The sequence below is a fragment of the Mustelus asterias genome, chromosome 12 (assembly GCF_964213995.1).
Source record: "Mustelus asterias chromosome 12, sMusAst1.hap1.1, whole genome shotgun sequence".
Lineage (NCBI taxonomy): Eukaryota > Metazoa > Chordata > Chondrichthyes > Carcharhiniformes > Triakidae > Mustelus > Mustelus asterias.
Window position 1 is genome coordinate 80,540,701 of NC_135812.1, and position 27,802 is coordinate 80,568,502.

Sequence of the window (27,802 nt, forward strand, 5' to 3'; positions counted from 1 at the left end):
GGTGGGATTGTTGTCAGTGCAAGCTCGATGGGCCAAATTGCCACCTCCTGCATTGTAAATTCTATGAAAGTTGGAAGACCCAAAAGGTTGTGCATAGTCAGGGAAGGATTTCAGGCACTAGAAGCAAAGATGTGCAGGTTAGGTGGATTGGCTATGATAAATTATCCCTTGGAAAAACACAAAATTCTGCAGATGCCGAAATCTGAAACAAAAACTGAAAAATATTGGAAAATCTCAGCAGGTCTGACAGTATCTGTGGAGTGAGAGTCGAGCAAACGTTTCGAGTCTAGACGACCCTTTCTAGATTCAAAACGTTGGCTCTATTCTCTCTCCACAGATGCTGTCAGACCTACTGAGATTTTCCAGCATTTTTCTGCATTATCCCTTAGTGTCCCAAGATGTGCAGTTTAGATGGATTAGCCATGGTAAGTGTGTGGGGTTGCGGGGATAGGGCAGGGCAGAGGGCCTGGGTAAGATACTCTGTCAGAGAGTCAGTGCAGACTCAACGGGCCGAATGGTCTCTTTTGTACTCTAGGGATTCAAGGATTCTATGATCCAAAGGGCATTGAGGGTTGGGGGGCAAGGGACAGTGGGATTGTTGAGGTAAGAAATTAAAGTGTGCTTGGTGCACTGTTGCGGAAATAATGGAATGAATGGATGGGACAACATCTTAGAATACTGGAGGAGAACAGGAGAACTGAAGAGTGAGCTGGAAGAACTGAGAGGTGTGATTGAGATTGGCAGTGTTGGAGTGTGGAAGTTGGAACAATTCAGGATACAGCCTTGGCCCTCAAATGTAGTCCAAGGTGTAGGAGTGGTCAGACCCTGGAATGGTGTTGCAGACATGGCAGGTGATGAAGAAATAGGGACTATTCTGAGAAACTACTTTTGAAAAGTGCTTGAAGATGTTTTCAGTCAGAATTTGCTTGGCATGTGGAAGTTTTTGATCTTTTGCAAAGTAATGTGTCCATGACAGCTTCATTGGAATCCGTACCAGCCTCCTATGTCAGAGGCAGCCAGGGCCAATCAATGTTGCTTTCTGTTCCATGGAAGCACAGACTGAAGCTCTGGCGACAGCAGGGGAAAAAATGACAGCCTCCTATGTATTGGCTTTCAAACCTTGGCAACCAGGGTGTGAGCTGCAGTCTCTTAGGACCTTTTCAGATATGATTGATGCCATGAACCTAATAAATGGGGATGCAGTTCCCAGTGAACTCGCTGATGGTAACCTGCCTGAAGCTGTGCATCTGGCCTTCCACCTCAGAGCACCATGCAACTGGCACATAAGAGGCAATACCAGACTCCTCAGGATGAAGTTTCAGAAATGCCGGCAGTAACATCCTCCCAGGGACTAGGTGTCGTGAGAGAAGGGCCAACATAGTCCAATGAATTTTACCATAAGAACAGTCAACCATCTCATGATCTTTTCCCTCAGGTTGCACGTAGGAGCAGTATTGGAATAGGACAAAGTGTGACACATTTAGACACCATAAGGAATTTTGCTATGAGGGTAGGTTGGTCTGTAATGATTTTGAGTTCCTTGTAATGAAGAAGAATGTGCATTTATGCCATGCTCTGCTATTCATGAATTTCAGAGTCATATAGGAAAGCGGGTACATATTTTGTGCTGCCTTTTGCAATCAGGTGATTATGACCAGGTCTGGCCATGGCCTGTCTCCCCCAGCAGAACATTTAAATTGTCATTTACTTTGGTGGGACCATAACACCTGCTGGGCAGAAGGGGCTGTAAAATTCTGGCCAATGATTCACGTCCTCGTTTAGAACCAAGGAAGCCTGATGTGATGAGGTGTTTAAGGATGAGCACTGGACTGAAGAACTTATCACAGTTTTGTCATTCACTTGAAGATGGTACATTGGAATTCTGGCAGTGATGACAAAGGTGAACTGTGTTAATGATGAGACTGCTTCATTGATAAATTGAGTTCTCATGGCAGAATCTTACACTCTCAGGCAGGCGGGTTTGCAGGTGGGGGGGCGGGGGGGTCACCTTTCCCGGTGCCCACCCACCTGCCCCACATTGCCGCAATTTTGCAAGCGGTAGGGACGTTGAGTTACGGACCACCGTTTCATTTCTGAAACTTCATCCTGAGGAGTCTGGTATTGCCTCTTATGTGCCAGTTGCATGGTGCTCTGAGGTGGAAGGCCAGATGCACAGCTTCAGGCAGGTTACCATCAGCGAGTTCACTGGGAACTGCATCCCCATTTATTAGGTTCATGGCATCAATCATATCTGAAAAGGTCCTAAGAGACTGCAGCTCACACCCTGGTTGCCAAGGTTTGAAAGCCAATACATAGGAGGCTGTCATTTTTTCCCCTGCTGTCGCCAGAGCTTCAGTCTGTGCTTCCATGGAACAGAAAGCAACATTGATTGGCCCTGGCTGCCTCTGACATAGGAGGCTGGTACGGATTCCAATGAAGCTGTCATGGACACATTACTTTGCAAAAGATCAGTTAATGAGAGAGGAGATGGTGGAGAGCTTAAATAGATTGGGATTGTTTGGAAGAATGAGAGGTGACCTTATTGAGACACATAGGATGCTTAGGGGGCTTGACAGGCTGGCTTCTGAGAGGTTGTTTCTCCTGTGGGACCAGTTGACAGGACTGAGCAAGAATGGATGTTATGCCCGCTTCAGTATCAGCCCATGGAACCACAAGCTGGATGTAAAATCCAGCACTATGTGGTCAGAGTGACGGTCCACCTCATCCCTTTCTCTCCAGCCTGCAATGTAGCCGGGGCCAGTTCACCAAGAATCCCAATGAGGATTTTTTTGAAGTTGTGCATGGCATGTAGGTTTTTCAGTAGAGCTGATCCGAAACATATTGCGAAACCCTTCTAATCTCTGAAAGCAACCAAAACAGTCTTTTTAAAACCCTCATGGCCCTCTCGATGACCAATCTGCTGCTTTATTGTTTAATTCTCAGCTGCTGCTGTTGTGTCTTTTAGAAGCATCGTTACCCATAACGGAAAGGGATGTTACCCAGAAGCCAAATGTTCATTGGTTCTCCTCCTTGCGGGAGGGCAGAGTTACTGAATATCAGTGCATCAGAGCAACTTGCAGTAAATTTGACATTGGTGAAGGATTCTTTATGTTTGTAGATCAGTGGCGAAAAGAGACTTTCTCTTTCTCCTGCCTCCTTTACACAACAATCTAAAATATTCCACAACACAAATATGAGTAAGACGTCAGAGATGACCACTATTTAGAAATAATTCCCCTCTATGGTCCAAATGGCAATATACACAGAATGCCTTGCCTGATAGAATGGTGGGTATAGATTCAATAGTGGCCTTCAAAAAAAAAAGATAAGTACATGAAGGAGGAAATTTTAATATGAATATTGAGAAATAACAGGAGAGTGTTTAGAATGCATAGAATCACTACAGTGCAGAAGGAGGCCATTCGGCCCATCAAGTCTGCACCGACTCTCTAAAAGAGCATCTTATCCAGGCCCACACCCCATCCCCTGCAACCCAAACCCCATAACCCCGTGCAGTTACCATGGCTAATCTACCTAACCTGAAAATATTTGGACTGTGGGAGGAAACTGGAGCACCCGGAGGTAACCCATGCAGACACAGGGAGAATGTGCAAACTCCACACAGTCACCCGAGGTCGGAATTGAATCCAGGTCCCTAGCGTCGTGAGGCAGCAGTACTAACTGGATTGCTTTTCAAAATAGCCAGTGCAGGTTCAGTGGGCCGAATGGCCTGCTCCTGTGCTGTAGTGTTTGATGATTCTACGATGGATCCCAAGAGCTCTCCCCATAACCTGAAAGTATGAGTGTGCTTCACAAAGCTGTTAGAATCAGGACAGGGAAATTTTTTATTTCATAGATTCTATAGAGGCTCACCCAAATTATAATGAAATTCTTCTTCTTGCATTACTAATAATACTGGTGATACAGTTCCTCTGCTGTGTATGCTCAGAAATTGCCACATATGTGTACCAATAAAGAATTAGTCAGATACAGCTATGGATTCCATGTTTATTTTTGTTGTACCATTAATAGTTTTAGTGGCACATAATTCCAGTGACTATTGCACTTACAAACCTCCTATCTCTTACGTTGCATGACAACCTTCAGCATCGGGTACAACAATAACCACATTCTGGATTTCATGTGTGCCTGCTGTCCTGGACAAGTTCACAGGCTCATTAGTTCTTTCATCATATTTTTCAGTGAAAATAGAAGTAAAATTAGCACCAATCATGCGAAAGAAAAACATCAGTAATGCTGTTGCATAACACACTGAGTTGTTTGGTGATGCTGTTCATATTTCATAAGCTGGAAAACGGTCAACAATATTCAAAAAGCACAGCAGCCTCATCCAAAATCTCCATGTGGCATTTGCAAGCCCATTCAAGCTGCAAAACATTATGATCCACTCTTTTTGGGATTGGAGCTGCTCAAAGGCTATGTAACAGATGTGCAGCTTAGGTGAATTGGCCATGCTAAATTGCCCCTTCGTGTCAGGAAGATTGTATGGAAGACTAATAAGCCATGTACTGTGGACAAGCCAGATCAGCACCAAGATGTCCACTATAAACAGAAAGGACTGCAATACAATATTATTTTCAATTCTGAGCTAGTAATTTCAGGAAATATGTGGCAATCAGGTTATTTTGTTTCTGGGTGAAGATTATCAGCTAATTTTGTACATCAATGATGTGAAAGACTGCCACTTATTGACATAGAATCATAGAATCTCTACAGTGTAGACGGAAGCCATTCAGCCCATCAAGCCTGCATCGACAACAATCCCAGCCAGGCCCTATCCCTGTAACCCCATATATTTACCCTGCTAATCCCCGACACTAGGGGTCAATTTAGCATGGCCAATCAACCTAACCTGCACATCTTTGGAGTGTGGGAGGAAACCAGAGCACCTGGAGGAAACCCACGTAGACACGGGGAGAATGTGCAAACTCCACACAGACAGTGACCCGAGGCTGGAATTGAACCCTGGCGCTGAGAGGCAGCCCTGCTTATCACTGTGCCACCATGCCACCCCTGTGGGATTACGGGGATAGCGCCTAGGTGGGATTGTTGTCGGTACAAGCTCAATGGGCCAAATGATCCCCTTTTACGCTTTAGGGATTCTATGATTCTATGTCAAAAAGTGGCAGTCTTTCACATCATAGATGTACAAAATCAGCTGATAATCTTCACCCAGAAACAAAATAAGCTGATTGTCACATATTTCCTGGAATTACTAGCTCAGAATTGAAAATAATGTTGTATTAAGACCATAAGACATAGGAGCAGAATTAAGCCACTCGGCCCATCGAGTCTGCTCCGCCATTCAATCATGGCTGATATTTTTCTCATCCCCATTCTCCTGCCTTTTCCCCGAAAGCCCTGACCCCCTTATTAATCAAGAACCTATCTATTTCTGTCTTATAGACACTCAATGACCTGGCCTCCACAGCCTTCTGTGGCAAATAGTTCCACAGATTCACCACTCTCTGGCTGAAGAAATTCCTCCTCATCTCTGTTTTAAAGGATCGTCCCATTAGCCTGAGGTTGTGCCCTCTGGTTCTAGTTTTTCCGACTAGTGGAAACATCCTCTCCACGTCCACTCTATCCAGGCCTCGCAGTATCCTGTAAGATTCAATAAGTTCCCCCCTCATCTTTCTAAACTCCAATGAGTACAGACCCAGAGTCTTCAACCGTTCCTCATACGGCAAGCTCTTCATTCCAGGGATCATTCTTGTGAACCTCCTCTCGAGCTTTCCAAGGCCAAAACATCCTTCCATAGATATGGGGCCAATAACTGCTCACAATACTCCAAATGGGGTGCGACCAGAGCCTTATACAACCTCAGAAGTACATCTCTGCTCTTGTATTCTAGCCCTCTCAACATGAATGCTAACATTGCATTTGCCTTCCTAACTGCTGAATGAACCTGCACGTTAACCTTAAGAGAATCTTGAATAATGACTCCCAAGTCCCTTTGTGTTTCTGATTTCCTAAGCATTTTCCCATTTAGAAAATAGTTTCTGCCTCCATTCCTCCTTCCAAAGTGCATAACCTCACACTTTTCCACATTGTATTCCATCTGCCACTTCTTTGCCCACTCTCCTAACTTGTCCAAGTCCTTCTGCAGCCCCCCGCCTCCCCGCTTCCTCAATACTACCTGTTCCTCTACATATCTTTGTATCATCTGCAAACTTAGCAACAGTGCCTTCAGTTCCTTCCTCCAAATCGTTCATGTATATTGTGAAAAGTTGTGGTCCCACATCAACCCCTGAGGCACACCACTAATCACCAGCTGCCATCCTGAAAAAGACCCCTTTATCCCCACTCTCTGCCTTTGGTTGCAGTCCTTACTGTTTATAGTGGACATCTTGGTGCTAATATGACTTGTCCACAGTACATGTGGAATGGTTTATTAGCCTTCCATCTGCAACACCTATAATGTTCAGAAGGAAGGACTGCAATATCAGTGAACTAGATCTAATGCAGGGAGGTGCAATCGGACAGCTGAACAATAAGCAATAAGGGAAGTCCAGCTGGAAGGAGAGATTGTGACAGCTGTCTCACTGAGGAGATGAATATCTCTCAACTATTTTGTATTTTGGACCTTAACAAGGTGCTGTTTATTATATTGTGGCAGCCAATGCTGCATAACTGAATTTTAAACAATTTTGATCTACTACCCATTTCCGCCAAAATGCACCACCAGTACCTGTGACACGTTGTAAGCGGGAACTTTGTAATCAAATACAATAGAACTGGTTTGTATTTTTCTCATATTTAAACAATTTACCTTCAGTGTTGGTGGTTAAAGTGGCGGGAACTGTATAAATCACTGTAACAGGCTGTTGTACATACTTAAAATTCAGGAAAAGGTCAATATCATGTTGTTCCTGCCTGTCTGTTTGTCACAGTAAATTATGTCAAATAATTTTGAGTATTGCATTAAAGTAATTGGCTTTCAAGATTATCTCTACATTTGGTATTTATTTTGGCAGTTCTAATGAAACGAAAAGCACTGGGAGAGATATTACACATATGTTGATTCCCTGGGGTAGGCAGCTCTGCGGGTCACTACCTGCACACCTATACGCACGCACACACAAGAAAAGGTGATTACAAAAGAGGTAACATCCACTGAGATATTAAGAATCCAAAATCTCACTGTTACACTTGCTTCTTCCAAGATAAAGGCTTGAAACTTTGCATGCCTGTGATTTCCTTTTTGGACCACTTGAGTAAACAAAGGTGGGAGGTTTAGGATGTCTGATTCACAGTGGCTTACTGTTTGCAGTAGCTGGTTTCTCTGGCTTGAGTCCAGTTGAGGTGCAGTCAAACCCCTGAAGCAAAAACCTGATGTGATTACTCAGGTAGGTTGGCAATGATCAGTCCAAATTCTCTGCCTCCCGATGAACTTTAGGCATGGTCCTGTTCCTTTGCTGGTCTTGAACTCTTATTTTTGCTTTCTGCCTGCTGCACCAAAAATGTGTATTTTTAAATGTTCTTTGTCAGAAACCTGGTTTCTGGCTTGTGACCTAAGTATCTGTTTTCATTGTCCCCATAAATGGTCTCTGATGACTAGGCCATTGGCATGGAATGGTGTTCAAGTTTCACCATTGACATACCCCATGTGATAGAAGGGGATTCTTCTCTCACCCATTCTTTGGAAGTGCATACTGCAATCGAGGCATCTGCAAACGCATTGTGAACTAGTTTCTGCAATTGTTTGAATAAGGGCAGCCATTAATCCAACAGGAACCCTCTGTTCCATTTAGTGCCGCCTTAAATGAAATGTCCCAAAATGTCGTTTGCATTTGAATGTCTCATCCAGACATGTGGGCCAGCTTCCAGGGCCTTGTGTAGCAACCGAAAAGAAAAATGTTACCTGATCTGTCGACACAAACATGGATTAGTTATTCCAGAACAGGGCCTGTGCAATAATTTACGGGCTGTTACGTGGCTGTACGCCTGCACAGCTTAGCAGGAATCTAGCTGTAACCTTCCCTGCTCTATGGAGAACAACCCCAGTTTCTCTCATCTTGCAAACTAGAACTAGGGGTCATAGTTTGAGGATAAGGGGTAAACTTTTTAGGACTAAAGTAAGGAGAAATTTCTTCACCCAGAGAGTGGTGAATGTATGGAATTCACTACCACAGAAAGTAGTTGAGGCCAAAACGTTGTGTGATTTCAAGAAAAAAAATAGATATAGCTCTTGGGGCTAAAGAGATCAAGGGATGTGGGGGGAAGGGGGGATCAGGATGTTGAATTTGATGATCAACCATGATCATAATGAATGGTGGAGCAGGCTTGAAGGGCCAAATAGCCTACTCCTGCTTCTAGTTTCTATGGAATGTAATTAAACTTTTTCAATTCTGGTATTATTCTAGTAAATTCTCCCTGCATGCTTTCTGAAAGACCATGTTTGGGTTTTGCAATATAACCAATCTGATTGGCACCTCAGGCTTTCCATGGTCATGTGACTATGTTATGAGCATGCCCCCGGAGGCAGACACCTTAAGCTCAGTTCAATAAAAGCCTCTCACAGAAACAGACATTAATGAAGATTGCTGTCCTTGTATATACAACATACTGTCAGCGAATGGACAAAAAATAGGTCTTTAAACCTGCAAAAGGAGCAGAAAAGCCACTTGAGAACCCAAGCACTCAAAAAAGGTTCAAAATCTGCAAAAAGAAGATGCTGAAAAAAGGAAAAACAACCAAAGGTGGAAAGGCTGCAAAAGACGAAAGAAAAAGACACAGGCTGCAAGCAAAATTATTGGCTGCAGAGAAAAAGGAAACACAGACAAAGGCCGCATGTAAACCCACTCTGACAAAGGGTCATCCTGACTCGAAACATTGGCTGAGCTCTGATGAAGGGTCACCCTGACTCGAAAGGTTGGCTCTATTCTCTCTCCACAGATGCTGTTTGACCTGCAGAGATTTTCCAGCATTTTCTGTTTCTGCCACAAGTAAATTACTGAATGTGTAAAAATGACTCCAGTAAATTTTTCAATCCCATCTCCAGTAACATTGGATGATGACACGTGGCAAACCCAGCAGTTTTTCCATTCACAACAACAAAACTGTGAGATCGCAACAGACTTAATGAATTAACCTAAACCAATAAGAGTAGTCATACTGTTAACACTGCTGGGGGAGGTGGTGAGCTGGGGATGAAATGCTGCAAGATGTATACCACCCTAAATCTCACAGACAAGTAAAGAAAAAAAAGACAGAGAATTTGAAAGCCTTGAACGCACAATTTGGACCCCAAATGAATGTTACGTATGAATGATATGTATTCAACACTCGGGTTCAGAATGAAAATGAGACTATTGCAGGTACATCATGGCACTGATGCAGCTATCAGAATCATCTGAATTTGGAGAACTAAAAGAGTATCTGATTAAAGATAGATTGGTCCTAGGCATGAGACACCCCTCGGTGAGAGCAAGTCTACTCAGAGATGAGAAAGTGACACTAAGGGAAGCAATAGATGTGTCAAAATGCAGAAGTTGTGCGACAACAGCTAGAGTGAATATATTGCAGAGCAGACCAGGAGATACATTATGCTGAGAGACATAGCTGAAAGTGCAGAATAATCACTGACAAAGGGCAGGGTGCAAATACTGCGGAGGACAGCATGCACAGGAAAGGAAGAATTTCCCAGCATGGGGAAAGCAGTGTTTTAACTGCAAGTAGCAAAATCATTTTACTTACAAGCGAGAAAAAAGCAAAACAATATAGACAAAACAATATGGAGACAACCACTGGAGAGATATCAGCATAAGAGTGTGATGAAGAACTATACACGATACAACACATTGATTCAGTCAAGTTTATGGGAGACAAATGGTTTGGGACTGCCACAATGATTACCACAGAGGGAGGGTATCAAATGAACAAGTAATGTTAGATAGACACTGGTGTGTCAAGCAACACATAATGACCTTCACAAATTTGTGTGAAGTGGCTCAGCATGGTGATCTGAACATGTAGGCCTCGGAAAGTAAGATTGAGGCTATATGATGACACAAGCCACATAGCAATTGGATGAATTAGGGGGTCAGGAAAGGCAAAGAGTGGCAGGGAGTAAGAGAGTCAGGAGAAGCAAGAAGGGAGTCAGAGAGAAGAGGGCAAAGCAGTGATTTCTTTCAAAACAGACCAAGCAGTTGGAATTGGCTTCAAGGCATATACACAGAAACCGCACGAAAATGAAAATGGTGGCCGTACTATTTGAGTAATTCTTCAATTTACAAACGGTGCTAAAATGAAAACTTAATATTAGAACCTGTTTGGAAGCAGTGGATGCTTGTACTTTAGTTATGGGCAAAAGGAGGAACTCTTCTAATCTCCAGTTTCTCTTCAGGCTTGTTAATTTTGTATTCTGCTCTAACTCTGGGCTCACAGCCCAAGCAGCTTGCTGTCATTTATAGTAGCAATGCCTCTCAGTGTTTAAAAAACCTGGATTATGTTCCCTCAAGATTATAATTTCTCCACGAAAAGCAGATTTTATTCTACGCATCTTTATACATCATTTAGAGCCCTAACTTCAGAGTCATTTGTGTTCTCCCTGATTCCTCCCAGATGCATCATTTTCTTCTGACAGTGAGTATCTTACATCACACGGGTAATTTTCAATGTCACCTCGATAATAAATTTTGGGTGGAATTTTCCGTTTTGTTTTCAAAGTGTTGTGTCAGGTGCGAAAAGTGGTGTGCAGCCCATTGCTTTTTAAAGGGTGCCCTTACCTAACCAAAATAAAAAGAGAAACAGAAATCACCCCCCTCCCATGGACATGGAGAACCCCCACGCCCCCCACGCAAATGGGGAACCCCCATTCCCCTCCCACGCACATGGGGTCGCACCACCCCCTCCCTTTGGATCTCCACAAAGGAAGACCCCCTTGGCACTGACCCTGAGCACTGATCCTTGGCACTACCTATTGTCACTGCCCCCTAGCACTGTCTCCCTAGCCAACGGGTACTGCTAGGTTACTACCTGGGCATGTCCCCTCCCTCCTGGGCTCTACTTATTTGTGTGCCCCGGCATGTTCTCTTTGCCTGGTCCAGACCTGTTGCAACCTTCGCTGATGTGACATTGGTAAGGAGGCAGATCCGAATGTTGGGGGTGGGGGGAGGGCGTGGGGATACAGCTGGCAAACCTGCTAATGATAGTAAAATGTACTTAAATGGGGTTTCCATCATTGCATGGTAGGAACCCCATTGCGTCACTGGCCAGGGAGAGGGACGAACACATCGTGAGATCTCACCGACCTCTAGATTTTGATCTTGATTTTGGGCTCCAGTAGGATTTTGCACTCCAGTCATCATTTGCACCTATAGCAAATGGGGGCAGAAAACCCCAGCCTTCGTAAAGAGTAAGATAATCGTTCTAACTTGTAAATAAATATCATGTGATATTTACAGCATAGGAACAGACCAATCGGCCCATCAGGCTCATGCTGGTGTTTATGTTCCACACAAGAAATGTAGGTCATTATTTGATAAATGCCATCACAACATGTGCTTCAATAACTTCTACATTCCTCAGTCCAAACATTGGATTTAAAGCTGATCCTCCACCTTTGTTTATGAAGACAAGCGCAAAGAATTACATCTCTATGTGAATGTAAGAAAATCATTTAACATAATCATAGTTTCCTAATTTCACCCATAATAATTCTACCCACCCAAACCTTTAAAAGTCTATCAGTAGCAGGGGTCATGTGATGCGAGCACAGAAATAGTTGTGTTTCCGTGAACTCTGGCCTGCAATCCTTTCGTTTATCGCACTTACACAGCTCATAGTTAACTCATCCGGGAGTGTGAACTCCTTATTAAGTCCCTGGAAGATTTTTGGTTAAACAGTGGTGACAAAATGCTGAGAAACATTAAGGGGACAAAAGAGGACAAGTCAAGTAACTGAAGTAATGATGACTTAATGAACGCACAAGATCTCATTCCTGCACTCTCGAAAGCACTACAACTGATCACTGCTAATATTATTAAAGTCACTGATAAAAAAACTCGGTCTATTAACGCAGAATATCAGTGCTCATACTATAGACCTGCAGAATACAGGCAAAAGGCTTGATGAAGCAGAGGAGAGAATTGTTACTGTTGAAAATGCAGCTTCCTTGGTTGAGGCCCGCTTCCAATCTTTGGAAAAGCAGCTGCGTGGTATGTCAGTATTCCTTGACGATCTGGAGAATCAAGGCCGGAGGAAAAATGTCCGGATTGTCTGTTTGCTAGAAGGAACTGAGGGTAAGCTCCTAGCTAAATTCTTTGAGAGCTGGCTTCCACATTTCCTTTAGTTTAGAAATGAAAAGCAGGCTCATAAAGTTAGAAAAGGCACATCGTACCCTGTCTCTGAGGCCGAGGGACAATCAGCAACCCCGGCCCGTAATTGTGTGTTTTCGTAACTTCAAGGATTGCCAAAGAGTATTGGAGGCAGCTAGACATAATGGGGCCTTGCTCTGTGATGGAGCTGAGATCTCCAGTTTTCAAGATTTCTCAGTAACAATACAACAGAGGCACAAGGGCTGCGATGAAGTTAGCAGACAACTGAAAGCCATTGGAGTGCAATATGCCCTATTGTATCCTGCTACACTAAGGGTGGCATTCAACAACTCTACAAAGACTTTCGACAATCTGGCCAAAGCCAAGCATTTGTGAACTCCATGGAAAGCAATAATTTGGAGTAGCAGACTGCAGTTCACTGTAAAATCCGGACTCTATCCCTTATCATGATAACTCCTTCCTGATTCTGCGTTGGTATTTATCATTCTGACAGGGGTGATCTAGTAATTCATCATTGCGGTTAGTTTTTATCCTTAAGATTGACAGGAACTTCCTTACGGCCTCAATGGAAAACATTCCTCTGCGTGCTACTTCTAGTTAAGGAATACACTGTGCAGATTGTACAGCAATAGGGCTGTGTAAAAATATCCTTCTCCTTTTCATTCATACATTTATTATGGTGATATGTGTTTTATGGCCTCCTTTGCTCTGATCATGATTAACATGAGGAGCGCCACAGCTGGGAGGTGGACGAGCGTCTTAATAGGAGTGGTCAGAATGCAGAAAGGGTGTTCTGTACTCACCCTTTTTGTAGCATATCTTGTCATCTCCTTTTGATGAGAAAGATGTAATTAAGGAAGGTTTGTAGGTATCGCCCTGTAGGGCCTTACATTTGGTAAGGAAACCTCCATTAAAATTAATGGTTTCATTTTTTTTATTATTCTGGGGTTAAAGAATCATTAATTGGTTCCTGAAAGGGTACAGACAAGTCTCACATTCTAGAAAAAATCCTTTATAATGTGTCAAAGCCACTTCTGGTATAGCTGGAGATGGGTGAAGTATGATTTGGTGCATGCCTGAGTGGGGGCGGGATAATGTTTGGTGGGTAATTTCATAGAAACCCTACAGTGCAGAAGGAGGCCATTCGGCCCATCGAGTCTGCACCGACCACAATCCCACCCAGGCCCTACCCGCTAATCCCTTTATTTTTTACCCGCTAATCCCTCTAACCTACGCATCCCAGGACTCTAAGGGGCAATTTTTAACCTGGCCAATCAACCTAACCCGCACATCTTTGGACTGTGGGAGGAAACCGGAGCACCCGGAGGAAACCCACGCAGACACGAGGAGAATGTGCAAACTCCACACAGACAGTGACCCGAGCCGGGAATCGAACCCAGGACCCTGGAGCTGTGAAGCAGCAGTGCTAACCACTGTGCTACCGTGCCGCCCAAAACTAATTTCCCTGACCGGGAATCAAACCTGGGCCACGGCGGTGAAAGCGCCGAATCCTAACCACTAGACCACCAGGGAAAGCGCTTTTGTCAATGTCAATACCCTATAATACTCTCTTTGGCTGGATAAGCAATGACAGTAGCTACTTTGATACTTTGCTCCTGGATTGTATTCATCCAATTGAAAGAAAAAAGATTTGTCTTTCCATAAAAAAAGTTGATATAGCTTTGTAGCAGGAAGCTCATCTAAATGAGAAGGCACACCTGAAATTGAAGTGGGACTGGATGGAGCAGATGATTTTGCCTCATTTGTTGACCAGAAACCAAAGAGTTGCAGCTTTAGTTAATACGAATGTGTCTCTTAAACAGGAGAACTGTCTGAAGGATCAAGGGGGAAGGTATGTGATTGTTAAGGGGCTGCTGCATGTGGAAAGTATTTTGATAATATCTATGCCCCCCACACCGCCCCCCCCCCCCCCCAAAAAAAAATTTTGCCTGATTTTGTTACTAACGCCTTTATGGATTTTGCTGAGTTAGCATCCACAAATTCCTTCATAGGCATGGTGGCACAGTGGGTAGCACTGCTGCCTCACAGCGCCAGGGACCAGAGTTCGATTCCCGGCTTGGGTCACTGTCTGTGCAGAGTCTGCATGTTCTCCCCATGTCTGTGTGGGTTTCTTCCGGGGGCTCCGATTTCCTCCCACAGTCCGAAAGGCATGCTGGTTAGGTACATTGGCCATGCTAAATTCTCCCTCGGTGTACGCGAACGGGTGTGGCGACGAGGGGATTTTCACTAACTTTATTGCACTGTTAATGTAAGCCTATTTGTGACACTAATAAATAAAAGAAAAGGTGGGGACTTCATCTTAATCCTTTGATGAATGAACATCCCATAACTAGGAATCCTCCCACTCAACGGGCAAAGGCATGTTATGTGAGGAAGTGGGGTACTTAAAGATTAAAGTTTATTTATTTGTCACAAGTAGGCTTACGTTTACACTTCAATGAAGTTACTGTGAAAATCCCCTAGTCGCCACAATCTGGCGCCTGTTTGGGTACACTGAGGGAGAATTTAGCATGGCCAATCCATCTAACCAGCACGTCTTTGGAATGTGGGAGGAAACCAGAGCACCCGGAGGAAACCCACACAGACACGGGGGGAGCTTGCAACCTCCACACAGACAATGACCCAAACCGGGAATCGAACCCAGGTCCCTGGCACTGTGAGGCAGCAGTGCTAACCACTGTGCCACCATGCCGCCCAATGGATACTTGGATGTTTGGAGAACACTGCATCCAAAAACTAAAGAGTTCATCACCTGCTCTGCTCCCCACCAATGTAATACTAGAATCGATTATTTTTTCATGCCTGAAGCAATATTACGCTCAGTGGTTTCCTGGTCCATAGGTAGTATTGTGATCTCTGATCATCCTCCTGTCTTCCTGGAATTTTTATCCTTGGTCTCGATCTTGGAGATTTAATGCATCTCTGCTTAAGGATCATAACTTTATCTCGTACCTTAAGGCTGAAGTTGATCTCTTCTGCTCAGTCAATTCTCTCTCTGAAGTAAGCCCCTCAATCCTGTGGGAAACCTGCAAGGCTTTTGCAAAGGATTTGGTCATTTCGGATATGGCCAACAAAAAATGTAAAATGTGGAGCGACAGCGCCAGCTTGAAGTAAAATTGGCCGAAACAGAGTGGAAGTATGGTAAGAATCCTAGCCACTCAATGCTGAGAGAAATTAATACAATCCGAATGGCACTGGATTCCTTGCTGACTCAATGTGCTTGCGGGAGTATATAAGGTTTGCCAAACGAAAGGTATATGAGTTTGGAAATAAGTCAAGAAGATATTTGGCTCTCCTTACTGAGAAGAAGGTATACTCTCGGGTTATTTCTTCTGTGTTAGATTCCAAGGGATGATTAAAATGGAGGATATTAATAAGGCATTTAAAAGCTTCCATGACAATTTATATAAAACAGATATGTCTGGAGATGCCCTAGTACTTATGGAACATTTTCTTTCTTCCTTTAACTCCCAACAATTTCTGAAATCCAAAATTTGACCCTAAATGCCCCCGTTTCTCAGGAGGAAGTAGTTTTTGCCTTGGGGGTTCGTCAGTCTGGTATGACTCCGGGACCTGATGGTTTTGGGAGTGAATTTTAGAAGGAATTTGAAGATTTGAAATTGTTATCTAAAACACTGGCATTGCATCTCGAAAAAAATCACCCCCCCCCCCCCCCCCCCCCATCCCACCCCCTTGATTATCAAGGGTGATCAGACTGGGTTCATAAAAGGTCGGAATTCATTTAACATGTTTGGAGGTTATTAAATATCATTCAAGGCTTCCAAAAGCAGGCAATAGATAGCTTGGCGACCTTGACCAGGTGGAGTAGAATTATTTATTCTACAAGCTGCAGAAATTTGAGCTGGGGGGGGTGCAGTTTGTTAAATGGATACAAGTGCTTTATAACAATACACTGGCGGCAATTCTTACGAATTATTATAGATCTTAGCAGTTTAGTCTTAAGTGAGGGATGAGGCAGGGTTGCCCATTATCACCGTTATTGTTTGCAATAACTATTGCATCCCTCGCAGAGGCAATTAGACATAATCCTTCGGTACTTGGGTTCTCTTGAGGTGGAAAGCAACGTAAGATCATGTTACACGTGGATGATGTGTTGCTTTTCGTGTCTAAACCTGATGTCTCTGTTCCTGCTATTGTTAACATTGTGGGTGGGTTTGGCTCCTTTTCAGGCGATAAAATTAATTTTGCAAAATCTGAGGCAAGGCCTCTGGGAAGGCTCAGAGGGAGACCTCCCTCGCCCCCACATGCCCCCTTCCCCAGCTTGGATCTTCTTCATTCTATTACAGACTGGAATTATTTTGGAATTTTCCCACATACTGCCCCAGGTCTCCTCATCAATATTCATTGCAAGATCGCAGAGTTTCTGGCATATCCACACAGGATCTAAAACGTAATGTGTCATAAAACTTGCTGATCGATTGCTTTGGTTCCATAGATATCAGGGGAGTATTTTTCTGGGGAGGTAATGTGTAAATTGGTGAAAGGTGACCACACACACACTGGGGGCAATTCTCCCCAAAAAATTCTAAGTGTCGAATTCGCGTAAAAACTGGAATAAATCCCACTGGTTTTTTTCAGCAGCACTTTCGAAATGAATCTCCCACACTCTGTACTGCCCCCGAGAGGCCCCGCAACCCCATCGATCGCACTCCCATTAAGCCCTACCCCCTTGTCACTGCCTAATGCCGATGGGCAGTGCCAATGTGCCCCTGGGCATTGTCACTTTGCTCCTTAGCCAGTGCCAGGGGGGCAAGCTGGCAATGCCCAGGAGTACCCTCCTTCCCCCAACCTCGTAGGGGGCCTCAATGGCCCCTCCCTTCACTCCAGCGGGGTCCGGCCCCCAACTCCCCGCAAGTGAAGAGCTATTGTAAACCCCACTGGAGTAAAACGCTCCTGGCAGGGAGTGAGGCTAGCGGGCCAGAGATTTCAGGCCTGGGCCCACTAATTACATGGAACTGATATTAAAATGAGCATTTAAATAAATTGTACAGCTCCGCGCCGATTTCTGGCACCAAAAATCCGGCGCTTAGAGACTTGCGGAGGCCCTGGCGCCGAGCGGGAAGCCTGCTACATAGCCTCTGTTTGAGTATCCTGGCCTGCTGCGTTGCGCAGTGGGCTGGGAGAATCGCCCCCATTGTGTCTGGTCCTGTGTCAAGATGAAACCCTACTGGTTGAACATAAAGAGCTTGAGAAGATATCTGATACAGCCTTAGAGTTTGATCCTGTGGACTTGATTCAGACAAAATGATAATTGATGCCAATGAGAAAAGGCTGTACAATATCCTAACCTTTGCAATGCTGAAGAATATCCTTTGCTCCTAGACTAGTGATAAGTCTCCTTCTGTTCAGAATTGGCAGAAAATTATTTTGGGCTGTATCCCAATGGAATGCCTAACCTCCATTCTCCAATCCAAATTGGATGCTTTCTGAATTACAGAATATATAGATTGTAAAATCTGACGGAAAACCGTGTAGGAGTATGTGGCGCTTCCTCTAATCGACTATATGCAAGTGTGTGCATCACTTTACCACGTTTCATGGCTTTTCCTCTTTTTCCCCCATCCTGTTGCTTGTTCCCTCTTTTTGTATATGTGGAAGTGTTGGATATACTGGACATATTGAATCACCTGCGTGGGTTTCCTCCTGTCTTTTTCTACATTTATATGCGGAGAAATGATCAAGCTGTACTGTAACAGTTTTGAGGATGTGTTGTGTTAAAAAATGGAAAAACTCTACTAAAAATATACATAAAAAAGAAGTCTATCAGTAGCTGCAGTAATAATGGAAGGATCAACAGCCTTGAACGCTTCACAGTGCCAGTATTAGATTGTATTAATAAATGTGTGCCTCTGCTGGTGATTTAATTGTCAATAAAATAAATGAATTGATTTTGGAGCCTGGCAGAACAGTAGAACACAAGAAAGGGACAAGACTGAAATTATTCATCAAGGAAGTGTGCAAATGGAATAGAAGTACAAAGGAATTGTGAGTGCTTGCTTAAATAAATGGGTTTGCATGTAGTGACAGATCTCAATGAAGACTGACATTAATGAATCTTATTAGAAATAAAGTATGAATCTCACAGTGCATGTCTATATAAATGGCAAGTATTAATGCTGATCCTATGCCCTCATGTCAACAGTTCAGTGTGACCTATCTATCCTCAGATTAAGTAACTATGTAATTATATGATTATATATTTACCCATACAAGATACCTTTAATGCTAAAGTGAATAATTAGCTAAGATGAATCCGAGATACATTTATTTCTAATGGTATCAATTACAGGAGTGTATAATTCTATTAGAGATGTGAAGCAGATGCACTGATGTAACATAACCCAAGGGGATGTACTGGAGCTCTGATCAAAGGTTATTCTTTTGCAGTGAAGTGTAAGACAAAACAAAACAATCCAGCCCGTAATCAATCTGCAATCGAATCAATCACACAGATGGCAGTAATAAGAGCAGAGCTGTTCTAATACTGTCTCCTTGATATTATAACCCTCTTCTTTTGCCATTCTTTGTGATTTTTGTTAAAGCTGGCTATAGAATTGCCATGGCAGTGCCATAATACTATTGGTCCCATTTCATTTAATGTGCAGTTCCTTCTGAAATGACGAATGCTTAAATAAATATTGGCAGTGGCACATGAACCCAAGATTCCCCAGTGCATCTCTAATCTGTGACACGGTGCTACACGTTACCACTGTCAAAGAAAAGTGGCACAGTGGTTAGCACTGCTGCCTCGCAGCGTCAGGGACCCAGGTTCGATTCCCAGCTTGGGTCACTGTCTGTGTGGAGTCTGCACGTTCTCCCCGTGTCTGCGTGGGTTTCCTCCGGGTGCGCTGGTTTCCTCCCACAGTCCGAAAGACGTGCTGGTTAGGTGCATTCGCCATGCTAAATTCCCCCTCAGTGTACCCGAACAGGTGCCGGAATGTGGCAGCTAGGAAATTTTCACAGTAACTTCATTGTAGTGTTAATATAAGCCTACTTCTGACACTAATAAATGAACTTAAAACTTAAAAAAGCAGATGCTAACTTGGAATTATTTTATCTTCCAGAATAAAATTGTTTGCTCTTCATCCCTATCAGCCTCGGAAGTTCCTTTAAAACAACACTAAATTATTACTGACTATTGTTATCATCAACACACAGAGATTTCTCATGAACCATGAACAGAACAATCAGTAGTGTGCAGGGGAGAACTCTAATTTATTACAGAAGTAAGTAAGTTTGTGTGTGTTTTGAAATAAAGGGCAAGTTTTAATGTTTTCACTCTCTGGGAGTAGTGGGGCTGGGGGCGGGTTGTGGCAGTGACTTGAGGAGTCTAATAGTGCACAGGGAACTTGGAATCTGGAGTTTTCCAGCATGCTATGTAGTTTTGTTTTGATTTGATTTATTATTGTCACATATATTTGTATACAATGAAAAGTATTGTTTCTTGCGCGCTATACAGGCAAAACACTTCGTACATGGAGAAGGAAAGGAGAGAGTGCAGAATGTACTGTTACAGTCATAGCTAGGGTGTAGAGAAATATCAACTTAATGCGAGGTAGGTCCATTCAAAAGTCTGATGGCAGCAAGGAAGAAGCTGTTCTTGAGTGGGTTGGTACGTGTTCTCAGACTTTTGTATCCTTTTCTCGACGGAAGAAGGTGGAAGAGAATATATCCGGGGTACGTGGGATCCTTAATTATGCTTGGCTGTTTTTCCGAGGCAGCGGGAATTGTAGACAGTGTCAATGGATGGGAGGCTGGTTTGAGTGATGGACTGGGCTTCGTTCATGACTCATTGTAGTTTCTTGCAGTCTTGGGCAGGGGAGGAGCCATACCAAGCTGTGATACAACTGGAAAGAATGCTTTCTATGGTGCATCTGTAAAAGTTGGCGAGAGTCAGAATGGACGTGCCAAATTTCCTTAGTCTTCTGAGAAAGTAGAAGCGTTGGTGGGTTTTCTTAGCTATAGTGTCGGCATGGAAGGACTAGGACAGTTTGGTGGTCTGGACCATTTCTACTTCATCTTCATTGATGTAGACAGGGGCATGTCCTCCACTATGCTTCCTGAAGTCAATGACAATCTCTTTCATTTTGTTGACATTGAGGGAGAGATTATTGTCGTCGCACCAGTTCACCAGATTCTCTATCTCATTCCTGTACTCCGTCTCGTCATTGTTTGAGATCCAACCCACTACGGTGCTGCCATCAGCAAACTTGAAAATTGAATTGGAGGGGATTTGGCCACACAGTCTTAGGTGTACATGAGCAGTGTAAGGGGCTGAGGACACAGCCTTGTGGGGCACCGGTGTTGAGGATGATCGTGGAGGAGGTGTTGTTGCCTATCATTACTGATTGCGGTCTGTGGGTTTGGAAGTTCAGGATCCAGTCACAGAGGGGGGAGCCAAGCCTCAGGCCACAGAGTTTGGAGATGAATTTCATAGGAATAATGGTGTTGAAGGCTGAGCTGCAGTCGATAAATAGGAGTCTGACATAGGTGTCTTTGTTATCTAGGTGTTCCAGGGTTGAGTGCATTGCCAGGGAAATGGCATCTGCTGTGGACCTGTTGCAGTGGTAGACGAACTGTAGTGGACCCAGGCCGGAATTGCTTCATGCCATGACTAACCATTTGAAGCACTTCATAATGATGGATGTCAGAGCCACCAGATGATAGTCATTAAGGCATGCTGCCTTGCTTTTCTTTGGTTCCGGGATGATGGTCATCTCCTTGAAGCAGATAGGAACCTCAGATTGTTGTAATGAGAGGTTGAAGATGTCTGCGAATACCCCCACCAGCTGATGCATGCAGGATCTGAATGCTCGTCTGGGTACCCCATCCAGGCCCGTCGCTTTCTGTGGGTTGACCTTCGAGAAGGCTGCTGTGACGTCTGTAATGGTGACCTCGGATACAGATTTGTCCAGGGCTTCCCGGGTGGAGGGCATGCTCTCGCTGACCTCTTGCTCAAAACGGGCATTGAGCTCATCAGGGAAGGGTGCATTGATGCTGCCGATTTTACATGTCTTCATCTTGTAGCCTGTTATGTCTTGCTGACCTTGCCATAGTTAGCAGGGATTCGTGTGGCTAGTCTGGGATTCAAGCTTGGTCCGGTACTGTCTTTTGGCATCTTTGATGGATCTCCTTAGATCATATCTGGCTTTCTTGTATAGGTCAGAGTTGCCTGACTTGAATGCCTCAGACCTGGACTTCAGCAAGCAATGGATATCCTGTTCATCCATGGTTTCCAGCTGAATTTGCTTCTTTGGCACATAACCTTCTGCATGAACATTTACGAATGAAGTCAGTTACTGTAGTGGCGTACTCATTCAGGCTGGTCGCAGAGTTTTTAAATACTGACCAGTCTACTGACTCTAAGCAGTCCTGAAGGAGATCATCTGATTCCTCAGACCAACATTGCATGACTTTCTTTGACGGATTCTCCCATTTCAGTCTTTGCCTGTAAGCTGAGAGCAGGAGCACAGCCTTGTAGTTTTGTCTAGTGGGATTGTCTACCTTGTAGGATTGGTTATGCTATGAAGCTGTTCCTAAAAGTCCTCTATTCGCAATAGTTAAGATGTCATTGTCTAAAACAACAATAGGCTCACGTTCAAGCTGATCATTTTTTCAAGTCAGTTCTTCCCATTACTGTACTATTGCTGAAGTGGATCAAGAACATTAAGACTTCCTGAGCCACAAGGTACCTCATGGATGCCAGTCATGTTTAACATCAGTAGAATTATGATATAAATAAATGTGCTGATTTGTAAAGAGGAAGTATGAGTTAAATGTTCAGTAACATATTGTAAATTGTTGTTTTGTCTTTACCAGTGCTGATAAATTAGAGTCATAGGGGTTTACAGCATGGAAACAGGCCCTTCGGCCCAACTTGTCCATGCCTACCTTTTTTTTTAAACCCCTAAGCTAATCCCAATTGCCCGCATTTAGCCCATATCCCTCTGTACCCATCGTACCCATGTAACTATATAAATGCTTTTTAAAAGGTAAAATTGTACCCGCCTCTACTACTACCTCTGGCAGCTTGTTCCAGACACTCACCACCCTCTGTGTGAAAAAATTGCCCCTCTGGACACTTTTGTATCACTCCCCTCTCACCTTAAACCTATGCCCTCTAGTTTTAGACTCCCCTACCTTTGGGAAAAGATATTGACTATCTAGCTGATCTATGCCCCTCATTATTTTATAGACCTCTATAAGATCACCCCTCAGCCTCCTACGCTCCAGAGAAAAAAGTCCCAGTCTATTCAGCCTCTCCTTATAACTCAATCCATCAAGTCCCAGTAGCATCCTCGTAAATCTTTTCTGCACTCTTTCTAGTTTAATAATATCCTTTCTATAATAGGGTGACCAGAATTGCACACAGTATTCCAGGTGTGGCCTTACCAATGTCTTGTACAACTTCAACAAGACGTCCCAACTCCTGTATTCAATGTTCTGACCGATGAAACCAAGCATGCTAAATGCCTTCTTCACCACTCTGTCCACCTGTAACTCCACTTTCAAGGAGCTATGAACATGTACCCCTAGATCTCTTTGTTCTGTAACTGTCCCCAACGGCCTACCATTAACTGAGTAAGTCCTGCCCTGGTTCAATCTACCAAAATGCATCACCTCGCATTTGTCTAAATTAAACTCCATCTGCCATTCGTCAGCCCACTGGCCCAATTGATCAAGATCCCGTTGCAATTGGAGATAACTTTCTTCACTGTCCACTATGCCACCAATCTTGGTGTCATCTGCAAACGTACTAACCATGCCCCCTTTATTCTCATCCAAATCATTAATATAAATGACAAATAACAGTGGACCCAGCACCAATCCCTGAGGCACACCGCTGGTCGCAGGCCTCCAGTTTGAAAAACAACTCTCTACAACCACCCTTTGGCTTCTGGATCCCGTGAGATTTAACTTTATGCAACAACCTACCATGCGGTACCAAGGCCTCAATGTCCCGAGCCATCCAGGGTTCCCAACTTCTGCAATTTCCTCACTTTGTCTCCCACAACGTCCTGGGATATACTTCATCAGGTCCTGGGGATTTATCTACCTTGATGCGCTTTAAGAATTCCAGCACCTCCTTCTCTGTAATATGTACACTCCTCAAGACATCACTATTTATTTCCCCAAGTTCCCTAACATCCACGCTTTTCTCAACAGTAAATACTGATGAGAAATATTCATTTAGGATCACACCCATCTCTTGTGGACCCGCACATAGATGACCTTGTTGATCCTTAAGAGGCCCTACTCTCTCCCTTGTTACTCTTTTGCCCTTTATGTATTTGTAGAAGCTCTTTGGATTTTCCTTTGCCTTGTCTGCCAAAACAATTTTGTGTCCTCTTTTTGCCCTCCTGATTTCTCTCTTAACTCTACTCCTACACCCCCTGTACTCTTCAAGAGATTCACTTGATCCCAGCTGCCTATGCATGTCATGTGCCTCTTCCTTCTTCTTGACCAAGGCCTCAATATCCCGAGCCATCCAAGGTTCCCAACTTCTGCTAGCCTTGCCCTTCACTCTAAGAGGAATGTGTTTACCCTGAACTCTGGTTAACACACTTTTGAAAGCATGCCACTTACCAGACGTCCCTTTGCCTTCCCACAGACTCCCCCAATTAATTTTTAAAAGTTCCTGCCTGATACCATCAAAATTGGCCTTGCCCCAATTTAGAATTTTAACTTTTGGGACAGACCTATCATTCTCCATAGCTATCTTAAAACTAATAGAATTATGGTCACTGGTCCCAAAGTGATCCCTCACTAACACTTCTGTCACCTGCCCTTCCTTATTTCCCAAGAGGAGGTCAAGTTTTGTCCCCTCTCTAATCGGGCCATCCACATAATGAGAAATTCTTCCTGAATACACTCAACAACTTTCTCTCCATCCAACCCTCGAATAGTGGCTGAACCCTCGGATATATCCACTCTCAGTACGGCCGTGATGCTTTCCCTAATCAAAAGTGCAACTCCTCCTCCTCTCCTACCTCCTGTTCTATCTTTCCTATAGCATCTGTACCCTGGAACATTAAGTTGCTAGTCCTGTCCCTCTCTTCGCCATGTTTCAGTAATTGCTCTAATATCCCAGTCCCACGTACCCATCCATGCCCTGAGTTCATCTGCCTTGCCCGTCAGGCCTCTTGCATTGAAATAAATGCAGTTTAATCTGGACTTCCATTGTTCTCTGTCTTGCGTTTGCCTGATCTGTCTGGTACTAGGATTACTGACACTGCCTTTACTAATTAATGTGCTCTCTTTAACTTCTGTGCTGTCCTCAAACTTCTCTTCTGTCTCCCTACTGCTTTGGATCCCACCCCCCTGCCAAACTAGTTTAAACCCTCCCGAGTGGCTCTCGCAAATCTCCCCACCAGGATGTTAGTCCCCCTCCAGTTCAGGTGTAACCCATCCCTCTTGAAAAGGTCAGCCCTTCCCCAGAAAAGATCCCAATGATCCAAAAATCTAAATCCCTGCCCCCTGCACCACCTCTCAAGCCAGGCATTCATCTGCCTAATCCTCCTATTCCTACTCTCACTAACACGTGGCACCGGAAGTAGTCCTGAAATTACTACCTTCGAGGTCCTGCATGTTAGCTTTCTGCCTAACTCTCTATATTCACATTTCAGGATCTCATCCCTTTTCCTACCTATGTCGTTGGTACCAATATGTACAACGACCTCTGGCTGCTCACCCTCCCCCTTAAAAATGTCCTGCAATCGCTCAGAGACATCCTTGACCCTGGCACCAGGGAGGCAACACACCATCCTGGAGTCTCGATTGCGGCCACAGAAACGCCTGTCTGTGCCTCGAACTAGCGAGTCCCCTATTACTACTGCTCGCTTGCTCTTTGCCCGACCCTGTCCCACAGCAGAACCAGCTGTGGTGTCACAGGCCTGGCTGCTGCTGGTATCTCTCCCTGACAGGCTATCCCCCTCAACAGCATCCAAAATGGTATACCTGTTTGAAACGGAAATAGACACAGGAGACTCCTGCCCTACCTGCCTGCCTCTCCTGGCAGTCACCCATCTACCTGTCTGAACCTGTGGTGTGACAACCTCCCTGTAACTAGTGTCTATCACACTCTCTGCCTCCTGTACACTCCGCAGTGCATCCTCCTGCCACTTTCCGAGGGAAACACTGAAATAATGTTTGGGGGTTTAACTGTCCCTTCACAGCAGCTCCTCCACAAACCACCTTCTGGTCACAGTGACTGCACTTATGCAAATGTGACCTGCAACCGCCAATCACCTTTGCCGCTCTACTGCCCTCGCCTGGACGATTAATCTCATTCTTATTAATAAACATGTTCAGAACTTTAAAGCCTAGGCTATGGTCTGATTGAGAGCATTTGTTCAGATTCGTCAAGTCCAAGAAAACATGAGAGAGTTTCTGACATATTAGATGAACTAAATTCAGCAACAAGAATTTCCATGCAATCCCTAGGTTTATTGCTTCATCAGCTATAAAATGGTGCATTTGTGTTTGTAAGTGGTGACTGGTTTCCTGGACAGATAGATGCAGCTTCAAGTTTTTAGATGTCCAGATCACCAACAACCTGTCCTGGTCCCCCCATGCCAACACTATAGTTAATAAAGCCCACCAACGCCTCTACTTTCTCAAAAGACAAAGGAAATTTGGCATGTCAGCTGCAACTCTCACCAACCTTTACAGATAGAAAGCATTCTTTCTGGTTGTATCACAGCTTGGTATGGCTCCTACTCTGCCCAAGACTGCAAGGAATTACAGAAGGTCGTGAATGTAGCCCAATCCATCACGCAAACCAGCCTCCCATCCATTGACTCTGTCTACATTTCCCGCTGCCTCGGAAAAGCAGCCAGCATAACTAAGGACCCCATGCACCACGGACATTCTCTCTTCTACCTTCTTCTGTCGGGAAAAAGATACAAAAGTCAGGTCACATACCAACCGACTCAAGAACAGCTTCTTCCCTGCTGCTGTCAGAATTTTGAATGGACTTAACTTGCATTAAGTTGATCTTTCTCTACACACTAGCTATGACAGTAACACAACATTCTGCACTCACTCGTTTCCTTCTCTATGAATGGTATGTTTTGTCTGTATAGTGCGCAAGAAACAATACTTTTCACTGTATGTTAATACATGTGACAATAATAAATCAAATCAAATCAAAGTTTAATCTTGGCATTGGGGGTCTCGTCTGCTGGTTGGAGAACCGTTAGGAATCCCATCTTATCTCCGTTGGGGAAGACCTAACAAAATTAAGTTCCCATCAGGAACTGGCCAGTATCAAGTCTTTCCCAAGATTCAGGTTCCCGGGGGTAGCAATCCAGCCTGCCAAGAGCTCCTGGCCAGTCAGAGTGCTAGAGCTTAGAGAAGCTCTGGGAGCCATTTGCAGCTGCATTTTGCTAAGAGTTGGGGCTCATGAAGGCCCAGGAACAGCGGTATTCTGCTCAGAGAAGCTAGAGTGCTGGGATCATGTCTGTGATTTGTTGATAGTTTCATGAAGTTGGCTGTTAGGGCAAAAAAAAAGCCTATAAGTGGCAGTTGTCTGCTAAAGAGACAACAATTGGGACTGTCGACTAGAGAGCTAGAATTGTGTGGGAATTTTAGTGCAGCCTGTGAATCCAGTCGGATGCAGTCTTAGGAGAAGAGATTGAGCAACTGGGAGCCAACCAGTTGTTGAATCTGCGATAGAGAAGTTGTTGAGGGAAATCAGGGGCTAGATCCTCAAAGAAAATGAACTAAAATCTCTCTTGAGGAAGACAGAGTTTGTAACTCTCATTGATTACTAATGCCTGGGTGGGTTGCTGAGATAATTCATGGGATCTGTTTTGGCCATGCCTCTCATTTGTTGTGCAGTTTGTGGTGTGTTTGACCACAGATTGCCCACAAACGCATGTTTGTCACATGTTAATGCCATGTGTTAGAGTAAAAGATGAGCGTTTGGTTTGGTGACTTTTATACAATATAATGGAATTTCTTCTGTTTGTATAAAACTGTGGAACTTTGTGGCTTTATTCTCTTCGTAAGTAACTGGGATTTCAAATTTTGTCTACTTTAACAAAAAGAAAGATAACTGGCCCCTAACCAAATCGTAACAACATAAGCCTTCTTGCTACAGGCATAATTGGTGGCGGTCGGATGGTAGCAGGGTGTCGGTACCATATCCTCCCATCCGATCGAATACACCACCTCCAAACTCATCACTGTGGGGAGGATTAAATTCCACCCAAGGGTCCAGATCTTTGTGTGGAAAACTCAATCTGCTCACTTTTGTGCCTTCTAAAATGAATACTTGACCCACGTATGATTTTGTGAGGGATTTTTGTCTTCCCAGACATTTGAAAGGGAAATATTTACATTTGTCAATGCATTACGGCACTTTTGATAATTCGAAAAGTACTGTAATGCAAAACAACAATTGCACGATGCAGTCAATATAAGGATCAACCTACCTTGGCAGTACATATTCTTAT

At 44.0% G+C, this 27,802-nt stretch overlaps 1 long non-coding RNA gene and 1 other non-coding gene across 2 annotated transcripts in view; one reads left to right on the forward strand and one right to left on the reverse strand.

The window, feature by feature from the left end:
* The window catches only part of LOC144501618 (uncharacterized), a 352,330-nt gene that overhangs the window by 284,448 nt on the left and 40,080 nt on the right, over window positions 1–27,802 (forward strand). The gene's annotated exons all lie outside the window — the stretch shown is intronic.
* Window positions 13,764–13,835, reverse strand: trnae-uuc (transfer RNA glutamic acid (anticodon UUC)). Its single transcript has one exon. It is a non-coding gene; the product is annotated as a tRNA-Glu (tRNA).